The 21,513-nt window shown below is 45.2% G+C and overlaps 2 non-coding genes across 2 annotated transcripts; both read right to left on the bottom strand.

Moving 5' to 3' along the window:
• Positions 1-15,692: 15,692 nt before the first annotated feature.
• TRNAH-GUG (transfer RNA histidin (anticodon GUG)) lies at positions 15,693-15,764 on the bottom strand. The gene has a single exon. It is a non-coding gene; the product is annotated as a tRNA-His (tRNA).
• A 4,915-nt stretch (positions 15,765-20,679) lies between these two features.
• Positions 20,680-20,751, bottom strand: TRNAH-GUG (transfer RNA histidin (anticodon GUG)). Its single transcript has one exon. It is a non-coding gene; the product is annotated as a tRNA-His (tRNA).
• Between the last annotated feature and the right edge of the window lie 762 nt (positions 20,752-21,513).

Genomic DNA, 21,513 nt, shown 5'->3' with positions numbered 1-21,513 from the left:
GCTCAGATCCGAAAGGAACCTGATATACACTTTGCACAAGAAAATCGCTCTAAATGCAACAGAACTGGCACAACAGCCGCTGCTCGCGCTCTTTTCCTCCGCTCTTGGGTAGATGTCTTTCCCCTCATTACTCCAAATTTCACAAAGGAGCGTAATTGTGTAATTCACGATTCGACCACGACTAATAAACTTGGCTTAAGTTTTAAAACTTTCCCTCTAGCTGCCCGGTGATCCGTCGGGTGCGGGATGATGAAGCCAAACGCTGATTGGGTGAGTGCGCCTCTCAGTGTCCTTCTCCGTCGCCTCTTTCTTTCAGACCCTTGGGAGCTCAGTCTTACTTTCTATACAAATATTTATTTTTAGACCTTTTTTCTTTGCGGCCTAAATTGCTGCAAAAACTGATATTTGACTAGCAGGATTCCTTTCAACATTGAAAGCTACTCCGCGTCAGTACAGGAGCCTCGGCGCTGCAGGTACAGGAGACACAGACATCCATCCCTCTTGCTGACCGGGTCCCGTGAAACCAAACTGTAGCTCATACTTTTCACATCAGGACCGCCACAAACGCAAAAGCGCAGAAAGGTGAAATAAATAATAACATTGTTAACGCGTTCTTCAAAGACATTTAATTTCACCGTTGAAATTAGGTTCAAGCTCTTAACTCATGTAAATATTAAGAAGTGAGAATAAAAATGCTGCCCAACTGCCGTGACATTGCCACCCGCAATGCCGTGACTCAGATTTGAACCGAGGTTGCTGCGGCCACAACGCAGAGTACTAACCACTATACGATCACGGAGAGCTACTTGGGCTCTGAAAAGAATGCCCTGGTGTGGCTCTGATAGGCTTAAAAAAGGTCACAGTGTCCGTGGAGTGGATAGATTTAGCGTTTGTTTAAAACCCATCTTTTCAAGTTAGATCAGGGTCTTTTCTTTGAGTAGCAGATCACAGCAAATATTTACCTCTCTGCTTCCAGTGACAAGACTCCCCATAAACCAAGAAGCCCAGACTTCTTAACAAGATCCACCACTCTGCCCTGCAAGTCTCAAGTGTTATATGAGTGCTGGGGTCGGGGAAGTGAACACTGCAAAAACTTAATCCACGGCCGACCAAACTCCTCCAGGCCAGGAGGGGCTCGGAACAGGCCCCCACATATTGTTGTTTTTTTCTTTTCTGGGTGTCTCTTCAGACACATTCAGCTGCTTGGTGCATACTGCTTTAGAGTTGCATTGTGTGGAATGAAGTGGCGTAAACTTGACTAGCAAACAATGGAGTGGTGATGAATGGAGGGTCATAGAAGGGAGTAGTTTGAAGTGCAAAGAGTAGAGTGACGTAATGTGTCATAGAATACAGTGGAATATAATGAAGTGGTGTGCCTTGGCATGGCGTTGAATAGCATTGTGAGGAATGGAGTGGCATAGAGCAGAGTTGGGTAGAGAGGAGTGAGGTTGCATAGAATGGCATAGAGTAGCATAGAGTAAAGTAGTGTGGTGTAGAGTGGCATAGTGTGGTGTAGAGTGAAGTGGCATGGAATGACATAGAGTCAGAGAACAGTGTGTCATGGAGAGGGGTGGCAAAGAATTAGGAGGAGTGGAGTCGGACTGCATGAAGTAGAGTGTTGTGGAGTTGAGTAGCATACAGTCGCGTTGCATGGAGTGACACTGTGGTGTAGAGAGGAGCAGAGTAAAAAGTGGCATAGAGTAGAAAGGCCTACAGGAGAGTAGTGTAGAGTGGCACAGCATAGAGTAGTGTGCAGTAGAGTGGCATAGAGTAGAGCACATGTAGTGCCATTGAGTGATATTGTGTGAGATGGAGTGGAGTGGAGTACAGTGAAGTGGCATGGAATGAAGTAGTATAGAGTAGAGTGGGAGAGAGTAAAGTGGAGTGGCATAGAGTGAACTAGAGTAGAGCGTAGTGGGATAGAGTGGAGTGGCATGGAGTGGAATGGAGAGGCACAGAGTAGGGTAGAGTGCAAAAGTGTGGAATGGCATGGAGTTGAGTGGAGTGGCATAGAGTAGAGTGGCATTCTGTGGGGTGGATTAGAGTGGCATGGAGTGGCATATAGTAGAGTGGAATAGAGCTTAGTGGTGGAGAGTACAGTGGCTTAGAGTGGAGTATAGTAGCATGGAGTAGAGTAGCGTAGATTAGAGAGGGGTGCAACGGAGTAGAGTGGCATAGAGTTGAGTGGTGTACAGTGGCGTAGAGTAGAATGGGATAAAATAAAGTGGCGTACAGTAGACTGGAGTAGAGTAGCATAGAGTGGAGAAGCATAGAGTGGAGAGGAGTAAAGTAGAGTGGAATTGTATAGAGTAGAGTTCAGTTGAGTATTCTAGAGTGATGTAGAGCAGAGTGGCATAGAGTCACATAAAGTGGCATTCTATGAAGTAGGGTGGCGTAGAGAGGAATGAAGGGAAGTGGCATAGAGTAGAGTGGAGTGGAGTAGAGGGGCATAGCAGAGAGTGACAGGGTGGAGTGGCATAGAATGGAGTAGCATAAAGTGGAGTGAAGTGGCGTATAGTGGAGTGGCATAGATTAGAGTGGCATAGAGTGGAGTGATAGAGTGGAACAATGTAGATTAGAGTGGAGTAGAACTGAGTAGAGTGGAGTGGTATAGAGTTGCACAGTGTAGAGTACAGTGGCACTGAGGGGAGTAGAGTATAGTCATGTAGAGGAATACAGTGTGAGAAAGTAACTAAAGTGTCAATAGAGACGGCGTTTAGGGTGAAAAATAAGCTGTATGCTTGTCATGAATGTTGGAAAGCACATTGCACATCCAAGAATGATACGAAAACACTTTTAAAATACAAAAAATAGCGTACTGTAGAAAGACGAAAAGAACACATGTACTTGGTCCATCCTCCATGGAGGAATGAACACAAGAAAGGAAGATTCAGTCTATGGGAGCTAAGCAATCGAAATATTGCAAATGTGAGTGACATAGAAAACAATTAATGGTAAGTAAGCTATGGGCGTGTGGTAAGCCCACTGAATTCTAAACAATATGTCTCACAGCACATTCACTGTGTACGCAAGACATAAAAAGGTGTGACTAAGAGAATTCTGAGATTTAGAGCTTGACAGCAATTCACAACCCAACCAAATTGAGCCCTATATAATAATTTACAACAGAGCCAAAGTACACCTTTTATAACCCCAATGGTGGAGGTAAGATATTCAGCAGACACGTGGTCTCCCAGTGCTAAAGGATTTTGGCTAGATATGAAGTGGGCGAAGTGCCCTGAAAACATTATAAAAGTAGGACACGTGCTATAAGCAGACATCACTTCCTTGGCAAGGCAGAAGAAAGGGCACTTCAGAGGGAAGAAATGAGAGGGCTGAGGAACAGACAGATAGCTCCCCTATGGGCAGAGGTGGCGGGAGCATGGAACACTCCTGACATGACTATGATGACGATGCAGATGGGCCTCTTAACTTGCGGAGTTAGGAGCACGACAAACACACCTCTCCTAGACCTCCCTGGAAGATCATACACTGGGGAGGGTTCCCCTGGGTCCCTTCCCCCCCCCCCGGCTGGGCCCCATGCAGCTGTAGACACACTCACACGATGCGTAGTTAGGTCTCGTTTCTGGGCAAGTTGTTTGGCTTGCTTGTTATTTGTTGTAATAAGAGATGATGAGTACCTGACGTGCCAGAGCTGGAAATGGTGGCAACCGACCACCCTGCTCCATGGGCATACAGCGCTGAACCGGAGAGCCACAGGAGGCCCACACCACAGATCACAAGCATGCTTACAGATTTATGCAAGGAACAGCCCTCATCGTGGTGGTAACATAATATAATAGCAGTAATGGGTAATTGTTCAAAAGTTGTCATGGAAAGGAGATTCATACAGCTCTGCAACCTGTTACAATCCTGTGAATAATATGTACCATCTGAAATACCAATAAATAAAAAAAATAAAAAATCTGCTGCACAACTTAGGGTAAGGCTGGTGTTGTAGTGGTAGATCTGAGGCCCTAGGAGAGCTGGAGACCCCACAGAGCTACAGCAGCTCAGAAGTCCACTTAGGCTTCATCAGGGACCCCTTTTGTGACTTGAAAACCCATTAATGCAACAATAAAGGGGTGAAGTAAATGTCATCAACATTGCATAAACTGGTGTTCTTTGCAGTTTTTTAAATAAATAACAGCGCCTGGAAGCCCTTCTGACTGTGAAGGTTTGTTTAACAAATAGTGTTGTAACAACATAAAAGAGGGGGAACTGTAACACAGTTGCACCGATAGAAGGACGGATAGAAGGTTAAACAGATCGTCATAAATAAGCCACATGCACCGATGCATCTGTACAGGTTTGTAGACAGAAAGGCAGGTATGTAGCTGTTAGTAAATCATGGATGAGATATAATCAGCTTCACAGAAACCGCTGTAAATCATACGCGTCTGCTTTAGAAATAACCACGCCACAAAGACCTTGGTAGTCAGCATGTAGGCTTTAAAGTGTTAACATAAACAGAGATGGGCAGAAATAGGCAGTAAGGCAGATACCCAGATTGAAATAGAAAGTAAATAGAAAGCACATGTAGTAATAGACGTGGACCGATAAGTATATAGAGAAGCAGCTGTTGGTACGAAAATGGGATCACATATGATCAACTTTGTGTGGACTGTCAGGATTTGAAAACGGTTGCTTCATACCAAAAAAAAACATAGCGCCAAGATGTCCTCCTCAATGTCCCTATGAGCGTTATAGTGTTAACAAAGCAGACAGCCAGGCATCAACACTCTGTTAGACAGGTTCACAGTCACGCACAGGTAGGTGAGCAGATAGATAAGCAGGCACACAGGCAAAAAGATGGATGGACAGATGAATGGATCAATAGATGGACGGACCTCTCTGTTAAACATGAGTCAAATGTGGGGATGGGCATAACCAGTGTAACTCACTGCAGTGTAATTACGCAAAATTACAGCAACATTATGCAAGGTTGTACAGAATTACACAAGGCTATTTTCCTGGTGCAAAATACACGCTCAGATCCGAAAGGAACCTGATATACACTTTGCACAAGAAAATCGCTCTAAATGCAACAGAACTGGCACAACAGCCGCTGCTCGCGCTCTTTTCCTCCGCTCTTGGGTAGATGTCTTTCCCCACATTACTCCAAATTCCACAAAGGAGCGTAATTGTGTAATTCACGATTCGACCACGACTAATAAACTTGGCTTAAGTTTTAAAACTTTCCCTCTAGCTGCCCGGTGATCCGTCGGGTGCGGGATGATGAAGCCAAACGCTGATTGGGTGAGTGCGCCTCTCAGTGTCCTTCTCCGTCGCCTCTTTCTTTCAGACCCTTGGGAGCTCAGTCTTACTTTCTATACAAATATTTATTTTTAGACCTTTTTTCTTTGCGGCCTAAATTGCTGCAAAAACTGATATTTGACTAGCAGGATCCCTTTCAACATTGAAAGCTACTCCGCGTCAGTACAGGAGCCTCGGCGCTGCAGGTGCAGGAGACACAGACATCCATCCCTCTTGCTGACCGGGTCCCGTGAAACCAAACTGTAGCTCATACTTTTCACATCAGGACCGCCACAAATGTAAAAGCGCAGAAAGGTGAAATAAATAATAACATTGTTAACGCGTTGTTCAAAGACATTTAATTTCACCGTTGAAATTAGGTTCAAGCTCTTAACTCATGGAAATATTAAGAAGTGAGAATAAAAATGCTGCCCAACTGCCGTGACATTGCCACCCGCAATGCCGTGACTCAGATTTGAACCGAGGTTGCTGCGGCCACAACGCAGAGTACTAACCACTATACGATCACGGCGAGCTACTTGGGCTCTGAAAAGACTGTCCTGGTGTGGCTCTGATAGGCTTAAAAAAGGTCACAGTGTCCGTGGAGTGGATAGATTTAACGTTTGTTTAAAACCCATCTTTTCAAGTTAGATCAGGGTCTTTTCTTTGAGTAGCAGATCACAGCAAATATTTACCTCTCTGCTTCCAGTGACAAGACTCCCCATAAACCAAGAAGCCCAGACTTCTTAACAAGATCCACCACTCTGCCCTGCAAGTCTCAAGTGTTATATGAGTGCTGGGGTCGGGGAAGTGAACACTGCAAAAACTTAATCCACGGCCGACCAAACTCCTCCAGGCCAGGAGGGGCTCGGAACAGGCCCCCACATATTGTTGTTTTTTTCTTTTCTGGGTGTCTCTTCAGACACATTCAGCTGCTTGGTGCATACTGCTTTAGAGTTGCATTGTGTGGAATGAAGTGGCGTAAATTTGACTAGCAAACAATGGAGTGGTGATGAATGGAGGGTCATAGAAGGGAGTAGATTGAAGTGCAAAGAGTAGAGTGACGTAATGTGTCATAGAATACAGTGGAATATAATGAAGTGGTGTGCCTTGGCATGGCGTTGAATAGCATTGTGAGGAATGGAGTGGCATAGAGCAGAGTGGGGTAGAGAGGAGTGAGGTTGCATAGAATGGCATAGAGTAGCATAGAGTAAAGTAGTGTGGTGTAGAGTGGCATAGTTTGGTGTAGAGTGAAGTGGCATGGAATGACATAGAGTCAGAGAACAGTGTGTCATGGAGAGGGGTGGCAAAGAATTAGGAGGAGTGGAGTCGGACTGCATGAAGTAGAGTGTTGTGGAGTTGAGTAGCATACAGTCGCGTTGCATGGAGTGACACTGTGGTGTAGAGAGGAGCAGAGTAAAAAGTGGCATAGAGTAGAAAGGCCTACAGGAGAGTAGTGTAGAGTGGCACAGCATAGAGTAGTGTGCAGTAGAGTGGCATAGAGTAGAGCGCATGTAGTGCCATTGAGTGATATTGTGTGAGATGGAGTGGAGTGGAGTACAGTGAAGTGGCATGGAATGAAGTAGTATAGAGTAGAGTGGGAGAGAGTAAAGTGGAGTGGCATAGAGTGAACTAGAGTAGAGCGTAGTGGGATAGAGTGGAGTGGCATGGAGTGGAATGGAGAGGCACAGAGTAGGGTAGAGTGCAAAAGTGTGGAATGGCATGGAGTTGAGTGGAGTGGCATAGAGTAGAGTGGCATTCTGTGGGGTGGATTAGAGTGGCATAGAGTGGCATATAGTAGAGTGGAATAGAGCTTAGTGGTGGAGAGTACAGTGGCTTAGAGTGGAGTATAGTAGCATGGAGTAGAGTAGCGTAGAGTAGAGAGGGGTGCAACGGAGTAGAGTGGCATAGAGTTGAGTGGTGTACAGTGGCGTAGAGTAGAATGGGATAAAATAAAGTGGCGTACAGTAGACTGGAGTAGAGTAGCATAGAGTGGAGAGGCATAGAGTGGAGAGGAGTAAAGTAGAGTGGAATTGTATAGAGTAGAGTTCAGTTGAGTATTCTAGAGGGATGTAGAGCAGAGTGGCATAGAGTCACATAAAGTGGCATTCTATGAAGTAGGGTGGCGTAGAGAGGAATGAAGGGAAGTGGCATAGAGTAGAGTGGAGTGGAGTAGAGGGGCATAGCAGAGAGTGACAGGGTGGAGTGGCATAGAATGGAGTAGCATAAAGTGGAGTGAAGTGGCGTATAGTGGAGTGGCATAGATTAGAGTGGCATAGAGTGGAGTGATAGAGTGGAACAATGTAGATTAGAGTGGAGTAGAACTGAGTAGAGTGGAGTGGTATAGAGTTGCACAGTGTAGAGTACAGTGGCACTGAGGGGAGTAGAGTATAGTCATGCAGAGGAATACAGTGTGAGAAAGTAACTAAAGTGTCAATAGAGACGGCGTTTAGGGTGAAAAATAGGCTGTATGCTTGTCATGAATGTTGGAAAGCACATTGCACATCCAAGAATGATACGAAAACACTTTTAAAATATAAAAAATAGCGTACTGTAGAAAGACGAAAAGAACACATGTACTTGGTCCATCCTCCATGGAGGAATGAACACAAGAAAGGAAGATTCAGTCTATGGGAGCTAAGCAATCGAAATATTGCAAATGTGAGTGACATAGAAAACAATTAATGGTAAGTAAGCTATGGGCGTGTGGTAAGCCCACTGAATTCTAAACAATATGTCTCACAGCACATTCACTGTGTACGCAAGACATAAAAAGGTGTGACTAAGAGAATTCTGAGATTTAGAGCTTGACAGCAATTCACAACCCAACCAAATTGAGCCCTATATAATAATTTCCAACAGAGCCAAAGTACACCTTTTATACCCCCAATGGTGGAGGTAAGATATTCAGCAGACACGTGGTCTCCCAGTGCTAAAGGATTTTGGCTAGATATGAAGTGGGCGAAGTGCCCTGAAAACATTATAAAAGTAGGACACGTGCTATAAGCAGACATCACTTCCTTGGCAAGGCAGAAGAAAGGGCACTTCAGAGGGAAGAAATGAGAGGGCTGAGGAACAGACAGATAGCTCCCCTATGGGCAGAGGTGGCGGGAGCATGGAACACTCCTGACATGACTATGATGACGATGCAGATGGGCCTCTTAACTTGCGGAGTTAGGAGTACGACAAACACACCTCTCCTAGACCTCCCTGGAAGATCATACACTGGGGAGGGTTCCCCTGGGTCCCTTCCCCCCCCCCCGGCTGGGCCCCATACAGCTGTAGACACACTCACACGATGCGTAGTTAGGTCTCGGTTTCTGGGCAAGTTGTTTGGCCTGCTTGTTATTTGTTGTAATAAGAGATGATGAGTACCTGACGTGCCAGAGCTGGAAATGGTGGGAACCGACCACCTTGCTCCATGGGCATACAGCACTGAACCGGAGACCCACAGGAGGCCCACACTACAGATCACAAGCCTGCTTACAGATTTATGCAAGGAACAGCCCTCAGCGTGGTGGTAACATAGTATAATAGCAGTAATGGGTAACTGTTCAAAAGTTGTCATGGAAAGGAGATTCATACAGCTCTGCAACCTGTTACAATCCTGTGAATAATATGTACCATCTGAAATACCAATAAATAAAAAAATAAAAAAATCTCCTGCACAACTTAGGGTAAGGCTGGTGTTGTAGTGGTAGATCTGAGGCCCTAGGAGAGCTGGAGACCCCACAGAGCTACAGCAGCTCAGAAGTCCACTTGGGCTTCATCAGGGACCCGTTTTGTGACTTGAAAACCCATTAATGCAACAATAAAGGGGTGAAGTAAATGTCATCAACATTGCATAAACTGGTGTTCTTTGCAGTTTTTTTTAATAAATAACAGCGCCTGGAAGCCCTTCTGACTGTGAAGGTTTGTTTAACAAATAGTGTTGTAACAACATAAAAGAGGGGGAACTGTAAGACAGTTGCACAGGTAGAAGGACGGATAGAAGGTTAAACAGATCGTCATAAATAAGCCACATGCACCGATGCATCTGTACAGGTTTGTAGACAGAAAGGCAGGTATGTAGCTGTTAGTAAATCATGGATGAGATATCATCAGCTTCACAGAAACCGCTGTAAATCACACGCGCCTGCTTTAGAAATAACCACGCCACAAAGACCTTGGTAGTCAGCATGTAGGCTTTAAAGTGTTAACATAAACAGAGATGGGCAGAAATAGGCAGTAAGGCAGATACCCAGATTGAAATAGAAAGTAAATAGAAAGCACATGTAGTAATAGACGTGGACCGATAAGTATATAGAGAAGCAGCTGTTGGTACGAAAATGGGATCACATATGATCAACTTTGTGTGGACTGTCAGGATTTGAAAACGGTTGCTTCATACCAAAAAAAACCATAGCGCCAAGATGTCCTCCTCAATGTCCCTCTGAGCGTTATAGTGTTAACAAAGCATACAGCCAGGCATCAACGCTCTGTTAGACAGGTTCACAGTCACGCACAGGTAGGTGAGCAGATAGATAAGCAGGCACACGGGCAAAAAGATGGATAGACAGATGAATGGATCAATGGATGGACGGACCTCTCTGTTAAACATGAGTCAAATGTAGGGATGGGCGTAACCAGTGTAACTCACTGCAGTGTAATTACGCGAAATTACAGCAACATTATGCGAGGTTGTACAGAATTACACAAGGCTATTTTCCTGGTGCAAAATACACGCTCAGATCCGAAAGGAACCTGATATACACTTTGCACAAGAAAATCGCTCTAAATGCAACAGAACTGGCACAACAGCCGCTGCTCGCGCTCTTTTCCTCCGCTCTTGGGTAGATGTCTTTCCCCACATTACTCCAAATTCCACAAAGGAGCGTAATTGTGTAATTCACGATTCGACCACGACTAATAAACTTGGCTTAAGTTTTAAAACTTTCCCTCTAGCTGCCCGGTGATCCGTCGGGTGCGGGATGATGAAGCCAAACGCTGATTGGGTGAGTGTGCCTCTCAGTGTCCTTCTCCGTCGCCTCTTTCTTTCAGACCCTTGGGAGCTCAGTCTTACTTTCTATACAAATATTTATTTTTAGACCTTTTTTCTTCGCGGCCTGAATTGCTGCAAAAACTGATATTTGACTAGCAGGATCCCTTTCAACATTGAAAGCTACTCCGTGTCAGTACAGGAGCCTCGGCGCTGCAGGTACAGGAGACACAGACATCCATCCCTCTTGCTGACCGGGTCCCGTGAAACCAAACTGTAGCTCATACTTTTCACATCAGGACCGCCACAAATGTAAAAGCGCAGAAAGGTGAAATAAATAATAACATTGTTAACGCGTTCTTCAAAGACATTTAATTTCACAGTTGAAATTAGGTTCAAGCTCTTAACTCATGTAAATATTAAGATGTGAGAATAAAAATGCTGCCCAACTGGCGTGAAATTGCCACCCGCAATGCCGTGACTCAGATTTGAGCCGAGGTTGCTGCGGCCACAACGCTGAGTACTAACCACTATACGATCACGGAGAGCTACTTGGGCTCTGAAAAGACTACCCTGGTGTGGCTCTGATAGGCTGAAAAAGGTCACAGTGTCCGTGGAGTGGATAGATTTAGCGTTTGTTTAAAACCCATCTTTTCAAGTTAGATCAGGGTCTTTTCTTTGAGTAGCAGATCACAGCAAATATTTACCTCTCTGCTTCCAGTGACAAGACTCCCCATAAACCAAGAAGCTCAGACTTCTTAACAAGATCCACCACTCTGCCCTGCAAGTCTCAAGTGTTCTATGACTGCTGGGGTCGGGGAAGTGAACACTGCAAAAACTTAATCCACGGCCGACCAAACTCCTCCAGGCCAGGAGGGGCTCGGAAGAGGCCCCCACATATTGTTGTTTTTTTCTTTTCTGGGTGTCTCTTCAGACACATTCAGCTGCTTGGTGCATACTGCTTTAGAGTTGCATTGTGTGGAATGAAGTGGCGTAAACTTGACTAGCAAACAATGGAGTGGTGATGAATGGAGGGTCATAGAAGGGAGTAGATTGAAGTGCAAAGAGTAGAGTGACGTAATGTGTCATAGAATACAGTGGAATATAATGAAGTGGTGTGCCTTGGCATGGCGTTGAATAGCATTGTGAGGAATGGAGTGGCATAGAGCAGAGTGGGGTAGAGAGGAGTGAGGTTGCATAGAATGGCATAGAGTAGCATAGAGTAAAGTAGTGTGGTGTAGAGTGGCATAGTGTGCTGTAGAGTGAAGTGGCATGGAATGGCATAGAGTCAGAGAACAGTGTGTCATGGAGAGGGGTGGCAAAGAATTAGGAGGAGTGGAGTCGGACTGCATGAAGTAGAGTGTTGTGGAGTTGAGTAGCATACAGTCGCGTTGCATGGAGTGACACTGTGGTGTAGAGAGGAGCAGAGTAAAAAGTGGCATAGAGTAGAAAGGCCTACAGGAGAGTAGTGTAGAGTGGCACAGCATAGAGTAGTGTGCAGTAGAGTGGCATAGAGTAGAGCGCATGTAGTGCCATTGAGTGATATTGTGTGAGATGGAGTGGAGTGGAGTACAGTGAAGTGGCATGGAATGAAGTAGTATAGAGTAGAGTGGGAGAGAGTAAACTGGAGTGGCATAGAGTGAACTAGAGTAGAGCGTAGTGGGATAGAGTGGAGTGGCATGGAGTGGAATGGAGAGGCACAGAGTAGGGTAGAGTGCAAAAGTGTGGAATGGCATGGAGTTGAGTGGAGTGGCATAGAGCAGAGTGGCATTCTGTGGGGTGGATTAGAGTGGCATGGAGTGGCATACAGTAGAGTGGAATAGAGCTTAGTGGTGGAGAGTACAGTGGCTTAGAGTGGAGTATAGTAGCATGGAGTAGAGTAGCGTAGAGTAGAGAGGGGTGCAACGGAGTAGAGTGGCATAGAGTTGAGTGGTGTACAGTGGCGTAGAGTAGAATGGGATAAAATAAAGTGGCGTACAGTAGACTGGAGTAGAGTAGCATAGAGTGGAGAGGCATAGAGTGGAGAGGAGTAAAGTAGAGTGGAATTGTATAGAGTAGAGTTCAGTTGAGTATTCTAGAGTGATGTAGAGCAGAGTGGCATAGAGTCACATAAAGTGGCATTCTATGAGTAGGGTGGCGTAGAGAGGAATGAAGGGAAGTGGCATAGAGTAGAGTGGAGTGGAGTAGAGGGGCATAGCAGAGAGTGACAGGGTGGAGTGGCATAGAATGGAGTAGCATAAAGTGGAGTGAAGTGGCGTATAGTGGAGTGGCATAGATTAGAGTGGCATAGAGTGGAGTGATAGAGTGGAACAATGTAGATTAGAGTGGAGTAGAACTGAGTAGAGTGGAGTGGTATAGAGTTGCACAGTGTAGAGTACAGTGGCACTGAGGGGAGTAGAGTATAGTCATGTAGAGGAATACAGTGTGAGAAAGTAACTAAAGTGTCAATAGAGACGGCGTTTAGGGTGAAAAATAAGCTGTATGCTTGTCATGAATGTTGGAAAGCACATTGCACATCCAAGAATGATACGAAAACACTTTTAAAATATAAAAAATAGCGTACTGTAGAAAGACGAAAAGAACACATGTACTTGGTCCATCCTCCATGGAGGAATGAACACAAGAAAGGAAGATTCAGTCTATGGGAGCTAAGCAATCGAAATATTGCAAATGTGAGTGACATAGAAAACAATTAATGGTAAGTAACCTATGGGCGTGTGGTAAGCCCACTGAATTCTAAACAATATGTCTCACAGCACATTCACTGTGTACGCAAGACATAAAAAGGTGTGACTAAGAGAATTCTGAGATTTAGAGCTTGACAGCAATTCACAACCCAACCAAACTGAGCCCTATATAATAATTTACAACAGAGCCAAAGTACACCTTTTACACCCCCAATGGTGGAGGTAAGATATTCAGCAGACACGTGGTCTCCCAGTGCTAAAGGATTTTGGCTAGATATGAAGTGGGCGAAGTGCCCTGAAAACATTATAAAAGTAGGACACGTGCTATAAGCAGACATCACTTCCTTGGCAAGGCAGAAGAAAGGGCACTTCAGAGGGAAGAAATGAGAGGGCTGAGGAACAGACAGATAGCTCCCCTATGGGCAGAGGTGGCGGGAGCATGGAACACTCCTGACATGACTATGATGACGATGCAGATGGGCCTCTTAACTTGCGGAGTTAGGAGCACGACAAACACACCTCTCCTAGACCTCCCTGGAAGATCATACACTGGGGAGGGTTCCCCTGGGTCCCTTCCCCCCCCCGGCTGGGCCCCATACAGCTGTAGACACACTCACACGATGCGTAGTTAGGTCTCGTTTCTGGGCAAGTTGTTTGGCTTGCTTGTTATTTGTTGTAATAAGAGATGATGAGTACCTGTCGTGCCAGAGCTGGAAATGGTGGCAACCGACCACCCTGCTCCATGGGCAAACAGCACTGAACCGGAGACCCACAGGAGGCGCACACCACAGATCACAAGCCTGCTTACAGATTTATGCAAGGAACAGCCCTCAGCGTGGTGGTAACATAATATAATAGCAGTAATGGGTAACTGTTCAAAAGTTGTCATGGAAAGGAGATTCATACAGCTCTGCAACCTGTTACAATCCTGTGAATAATATGTACCATCTGAAATACCAATAAATAAAAAAAATAAAAAATCTGCTGCACAACTTAGGGTAAGGCTGGTGTTGTAGTGGTAGATCTGAGACCCTAGGAGAGCTGGAGACCCCACAGAGCTACAGCAGCTCAGAAGTCCACTTAGGCTTCATCAGGGACCCATTTTGTGACTTGAAAACCCATTAATGCAACATTAAGGGGGTGAAGTAAATGTCATCAACATTGCATAAACTGGTGTTCTTTGCAGTTTTTTTAATAAATAACAGCGCCTGGAAGCCCTTCTGACTGTGAAGGTTTGTTTAACAAATAGTGTTGTAACAACATAAAAGAGGGGGAACTGTAAGACAGTTGCACAGATAGAAGGACGGATAGAAGGTTAAACAGATCGTCATAAATAAGCCACATGCACCGATGCATCTGTACAGGTTTGTAGACAGAAAGGCAGGTATGTAGCTGTTAGTAAATCATGGATGAGATATCATCAGCTTCACAGAAACCGCTGTAAATCACACGCGCCTGCTTTAGAAATAACCACGCCACAAAGACCTTGGTAGTCAGCATGTAGGCTTTAAAGTGTTAACATAAACAGAGATGGGCAGAAATAGGCAGTAAGGCAGATACCCAGATTGAAATAGAAAGTAAATAGAAAGCACATGTAGTAATAGACGTGGACCGATAAGTATATAGAGAAGCAGCTGTTGGTACGAAAATGGGATCACATATGATCAACTTTGTGTGGACTGTCAGGATTTGAAAACGGTTGCTTCATACCAAAAAAAACCATAGCGCCAAGATGTCCTCCTCAATGTCCCTCTGAGCGTTATAGTGTTAACAAAGCATACAGCCAGGCATCAACGCTCTGTTAGACAGGTTCACAGTCACGCACAGGTAGGTGAGCAGATAGATAAGCAGGCACACGGGCAAAAAGATGGATGGACAGATGAATGGATCAATGGATGGACGGACCTCTCTGTTAAACATGAGTCAAATGTAGGGATGGGCGTAACCAGTGTAACTCACTGCAGTGTAATTACGCGAAATTACAGCAACATTATGCGAGGTTGTACAGAATTACACAAGGCTATTTTCCTGGTGCAAAATACACGCTCAGATCCGAAAGGAACCTGATATACACTTTGCACAAGAAAATCGCTCTAAATGCAACAGAACTGGCACAACAGCCGCTGCTCGCGCTCTTTTCCTCCGCTCTTGGGTAGATGTCTTTCCCCACATTACTCCAAATTCCACAAAGGAGCGTAATTGTGTAATTCACGATTCGACCACGACTAATAAACTTGGCTTAAGTTTTAAAACTTTCCCTCTAGCTGCCCGGTGATCCGTCGGGTGCGGGATGATGAAGCCAAACGCTGATTGGGTGAGTGCGCCTCTCAGTGTCCTTCTCCGTCGCCTCTTTCTTTCAGACCCTTGGGAGCTCAGTCTTACTTTCTATACAAATATTTATTTTTAGACCTTTTTTCTTCGCGGCCTGAATTGCTGCAAAAACTGATATTTGACTAGCAGGATCCCTTTCAACATTGAAAGCTACTCAGTGTCAGTACAGGAGCCTCGGCGCTGCAGGTACAGGAGACACAGACATCCATCCCTCTTGCTGACCGGGTCCCGTGAAACCAAACTGTAGCTCATACTTTTCACATCAGGACCGCCACAAATGTAAAAGCGCAGAAAGGTGAAATAAATAATAACATTGTTAACGCGTTCTTCAAAGACATTTAATTTCACCGTTGAAATTAGGTTCAAGCTCTTAACTCATGTAAATATTAAGAAGTGAGAATAAAAACCCTGCCCAACTGCCGTGACATTGCCACCTGCAATGCCGTGACTCGGATTTGAACCGAGGTTGCTGCGGCCACAACGCAGAGTACTAACCACTATACTATCACGGCGAGCTACTTGGGCTCTGAAAAGACTACCCTGGTGTGGCTCTGATAGGCTGAAAAAAGGTCACAGTGTCCGTGGAGTGGATAGATTTAGCGTTTGTTTAAAACCCATCTTTTCAAGTTAGATTAGGGTCTTTTCTTTGAGTAGCAGATCACAGCAAATATTTACCTCTCTGCTTCCAGTGACAAGACTCCCCATAAACCAAGAAGCTCAGACTTCTTAACAAGATCCACCACTCTGCCCTGCAAGTCTCAAGTGTTCTATGAGTGCTGGGGTCGGGGAAGTGAACACTGCAAAAACTTAATCCACGGCCGACCAAACTCCTCCAGGCCAGGAGGGGCTCGGAACACGCCCCCACATATTGTTGTTTTTTTCTTTTCTGGGTGTCTCTTCAGACACATTCAGCTGCTTGGTGCATACTGCTTTAGAGTTGCATTGTGTGGAATGAAGTGGCGTAAACTTGACTAGCAAACAATGGAGTGGTGATGAATGGAGGGTCATAGAAGGGAGTAGATTGAAGTGCAAAGAGTAGAGTGACGTAATGTGTCATAGAATACAGTGGAATATAATGAAGTGGTGTGCCTTGGCATGGCGTTGAATAGCATTGTGAGGAATGGAGTGGCATAGAGCAGAGTGGGGTAGAGAGGAGTGAGGTTTCATAGAATGGCATAGAGTAGCATAGAGTAAAGTAGTGTGGTGTAGCGTGGCATAGTGTGCTGTAGAGTGAAGTGGCATGGAATGGCATAGAGTCAGAGAACAGTGTGTCATGGAGAGGGGTGGCAAAGAATTAGGAGGAGTGGAGTCGGACTGCATGAAGTAGAGTGTTGTGGAGTTGAGTAGCATACAGTCGCGTTGCATGGAGTGACACTGTGGTGTAGAGAGGAGCAGAGTAAAAAGTGGCATAGAGTAGAAAGGCCTACAGGAGAGTAGTGTAGAGTGGCACAGCATAGAGTAGTGTGCAGTAGAGTGGCATAGAGTAGAGCGCATGTAGTGCCATTGAGTGATATTGTGTGAGATGGAGTGGAGTGGAGTACAGTGAAGTGGCATGGAATGAAGTAGTATAGAGTAGAGTGGGAGAGAGTAAACTGGAGTGGCATAGAGTGAACTAGAGTAGAGCGTAGTGGGATAGAGTGGAGTGGCATGGAGTGGAATGGAGAGGCACAGAGTAGGGTAGAGTGCAAAAGTGTGGAATGGCATGGAGTTGAGTGGAGTGGCATAGAGCAGAGTGGCATTCTGTGGGGTGGATTAGAGTGGCATGGAGTGGCATACAGTAGAGTGGAATAGAGCTTAGTGGTGGAGAGTACAGTGGCTTAGAGTGGAGTATAGTAGCATGGAGTAGAGTAGCGTAGAGTAGAGAGGGGTGCAACGGAGTAGAGTGGCATAGAGTTGAGTGTTTTACAGTGGCGTAGAGTAGAATGGGATAAAATAAAGTGGCGTACAGTAGACTGGAGTAGAGTAGCATAGAGTGGAGAGGCATAGAGTGGAGAGGAGTAAAGTAGAGTGGAATTGTATAGAGTAGAGTTCAGTTGAGTATTCTAGAGTGATGTAGAGCAGAGTGGCATAGAGTCACATAAAGTGACATTCTATGAAGTAGGGTGGCGTAGAGCGGAATGAAGGGAAGTGGCATAGAGTAGAGTGGAGTGGAGTAGAGGGGCATAGCAGAGAGTGACAGGGTGGAGTGGCATAGAATGGAGTAGCATAAAGTGGAGTGAAGTGGCGTATAGTGGAGTGGCATAGATTAGAGTGGCATAGAGTGGAGTGATAGAGTGGAACAATGTAGATTAGAGTGGAGTAGAACTGAGTAGAGTGGAGTGGTATAGAGTTGCACAGTGTAGAGTACAGTGGCACTGAGGGGAGTAGAGTATAGTCATGTAGAGGAATACAGTGTGAGAAAGTAACTAAAGTGTCAATAGAGACGGCGTTTAGGGTGAAAAATAAGCTGTATGCTTGTCATGAATGTTGGAAAGCACATTGCACATCCAAGAATGATACGAAAACACTTTTAAAATATAAAAAATAGCGTACTGTAGAAAGACGAAAAGAACACATGTACTTGGTCCATCCTCCATGGAGGAATGAACACAAGAAAGGAAGATTCAGTCTATGGGAGCTAAGCAATCGAAATATTGCAAATGTGAGTGACATAGAAAACAATTAATGGTAAGTAACCTATGGGCGTGTGGTAAGCCCACTGAATTCTAAACAATATGTCTCACAGCACATTCACTGTGTACGCAAGACATAAAAAGGTGTGACTAAGAGAATTCTGAGATTTAGAGCTTGACAGCAATTCACAACCCAACCAAACTGAGCCCTATATAATAATTTACAACAGAGCCAAAGTACACCTTTTACACCCCCAATGGTGGAGGTAAGATATTCAGCAGACACGTGGTCTCCCAGTGCTAAAGGATTTTGGCTAGATATGAAGTGGGCGAAGTGCCCTGAAAACATTATAAAAGTAGGACACGTGCTATAAGCAGACATCACTTCCTTGGCAAGGCAGAAGAAAGGGCACTTCAGAGGGAAGAAATGAGAGGGCTGAGGAACAGACAGATAGCTCCCCTATGGGCAGAGGTGGCGGGAGCATGGAACACTCCTGACATGACTATGATGACGATGCAGATGGGCCTCTTAACTTGCGGAGTTAGGAGCACGACAAACACACCTCTCCTAGACCTCCCTGGAAGATCATACACTGGGGAGGGTTCCCCTGGGTCCCTTCCCCCCCCCGGCTGGGCCCCATACAGCTGTAGACACACTCACACGATGCGTAGTTAGGTCTCGTTTCTGGGCAAGTTGTTTGGCTTGCTTGTTATTTGTTGTAATAAGAGATGATGAGTACCTGTCGTGCCAGAGCTGGAAATGGTGGCAACCGACCACCCTGCTCCATGGGCATACAGCACTGAACCGGAGACCCACAGGAGGCGCACACCACAGATCACAAGCCTGCTTACAGATTTATGCAAGGAACAGCCCTCAGCGTGGTGGTAACATAATATAATAGCAGTAATGGGTAACTGTTCAAAAGTTGTCATGGAAAGGAGATTCATACAGCTCTGCAACCTGTTACAATCCTGTGAATAATATGTACCATCTGAAATACCAATAAATAAAAAAAATAAAAAATCTGCTGCACAACTTAGGGTAAGGCTGGTGTTGTAGTGGTAGATCTGAGGCCCTAGGAGAGCTGGAGACCCCACAGAGCTACAGCAGCTCAGAAGTCCACTTAGGCTTCATCAGGGACCCGTTTTGTGACTTGAAAACCCATTAATGCAACAATAAGGGGGTGAAGTAAATGTCATCAACATTGCATAAACTGGTGTTCTTTGCAGTTTTTTTAATAAATAACAGCGCCTGGAAGCCCTTCTGACTGTGAAGGTTTGTTTAACAAATAGTGTTGTAACAACATAAAAGAGGGGGAACTGTAAGACAGTTGCACAGATAGAAGGACGGATAGAAGGTTAAACAGATCGTCATAAATAAGCCACATGCACCGATGCATCTGTACAGGTTTGTAGACAGAAAGGCAGGTATGTAGCTGTTAGTAAATCATGGATGAGATATCATCAGCTTCACAGAAACCGCTGTAAATCACACGCGCCTGCTTTAGAAATAACCACGCCACAAAGACCTTGGTAGTCAGCATGTAGGCTTTAAAGTGTTAACATAAACAGAGATGGGCAGAAATAGGCAGTAAGGCAGATACCCAGATTGAAATAGAAAGTAAATAGAAAGCACATGTAGTAATAGACGTGGACCGATAAGTATATAGAGAAGCAGCTGTTGGTACGAAAATGGGATCACATATGATCAACTTTGTGTGGACTGTCAGGATTTGAAAACGGTTGCTTCATACCAAAAAAAACCATAGCGCCAAGATGTCCTCCTCAATGTCCCTCTGGGCGTTATAGTGTTAACAAAGCATACAGCCAGGCATCAACGCTCTGTTAGACAGGTTCACAGTCACGCACAGGTAGGTGAGCAGATAGATAAGCAGGCACACGGGCAAAAAGATGGATGGACAGATGAATGGATCAATGGATGGACGGACCTCTCTGTTAAACATGAGTCAAATGTAGGGATGGGCGTAACCAGTGTAACTCACTGCAGTGTAATTACGCGAAATTACAGCAACATTATGCGAGGTTGTACAGAATTACACAAGGCTATTTTCCTGGTGCAAAATACACGCTCAGATCCGAAAGGAACCTGATATACACTTTGCACAAGAAAATCGCTCTAAATGCAACAGAACTGGCACAACAGCCGCTGCTCACGCTCTTTTCCTCCGCTCTTGGGTAGATGTCTTTCCCCACATTACTCCAAATTCCACAAAGGAGCGTAATTGTGTAATTCACGATTCGACCACGACTAATAAACTTGGCTTAAGTTTTAAAACTTTCCCTCTAGCTGCCCGGTGATCCGTCGGGTGCGGGATGATGAAGCCAAACGCTGATTGGGTGAGTGTGCCTCTCAGTGTCCTTCTCCGTCGCCTCTTTCTTTCAGACCCTTGGGAGCTCAGTCTTACTTTCTATACAAATATTTATTTTTAGACCTTTTTTCTTCGCGGCCTGAATTGCTGCAAAAACTGATATTTGACTAGCAGGATCCCTTTCAACATTGAAAGCTACTCCGTGTCAGTACAGGAGCCTCGGCGCTGCAGGTACAGGAGACACAGACATCCATCCCTCTTGCTGACCGGGTCCCGTGAAACCAAACTGTAGCTCATACTTTTCACATCAGGACCGCCACAAATGTAAAAGCGCAGAAAGGTGAAATAAATAATAACATTGTTAACGCGTTCTTCAAAGACATTTAATTTCACCGTTGAAATTAGGTTCAAGCTCTTAACTCATGTAAATATTAAGAAGTGAGAATAAAAACGCTGCCCAACTGCCGTGACATTGCCACCTGCAATGCCGTGACTCGGATTTGAACCGAGGTTGCTGCGGCCACAACGCAGAGTACTAACCACTATACGATCACGGCAAGCTACTTGGGCTCTGAAAAGACTACCCTGGTGTGGCTCTGATAGGCTGAAAAAAGGTCACAGTGTCCGTGGAGTGGATAGATTTAGCGTTTGTTTAAAACCCATCTTTTCAAGTTAGATTAGGGTCTTTTCTTTGAGTAGCAGATCACAGCAAATATTTACCTCTCTGCTTCCAGTGACAAGACTCCCCATAAACCAAGAAGCTCAGACTTCTTAACAAGATCCACCACTCTGCCCTGCAAGTCTCAAGTGTTCTATGAGTGCTGGGGTCGGGGAAGTGAACACTGCAAAAACTTAATCCACGGCCGACCAAACTCCTCCAGGCCAGGAGGGGCTCGGAACACGCCCCCACATATTGTTGTTTTTTTCTTTTCTGGGTGTCTCTTCAGACACATTCAGCTGCTTGGTGCATACTGCTTTAGAGTTACATTGTGTGGAATGAAGTGGCGTAAACTTGACTAGCAAACAATGGAGTGGTGATGAATGGAGGGTCATAGAAGGGAGTAGATTGAAGTGCAAAGAGTAGAGTGACGTAATGTGTCATAGAATACAGTGGAATATAATGAAGTGGTGTGCCTTGGCATGGCGTTGAATAGCATTGTGAGGAATGGAGTGGCATAGAGCAGAGTGGGGTAGAGAGGAGTGAGGTTGCATAGAATGGCATAGAGTAGCATAGAGTAAAGTAGTGTGGTGTAGAGTGGCATAGTGTGGTGTAGAGTGAAATGGCACGGAATGGCATAGAGTCAGAGAACAGTGTGTCA

Source organism: Pleurodeles waltl, chromosome 12 (genome assembly GCF_031143425.1).
Source record: "Pleurodeles waltl isolate 20211129_DDA chromosome 12, aPleWal1.hap1.20221129, whole genome shotgun sequence".
Lineage (NCBI taxonomy): Eukaryota > Metazoa > Chordata > Amphibia > Caudata > Salamandridae > Pleurodeles > Pleurodeles waltl.
The sequence above is the reverse complement of the archived record's forward strand: the minus strand, read 5'-3'. Positions and strand labels throughout refer to the sequence as shown.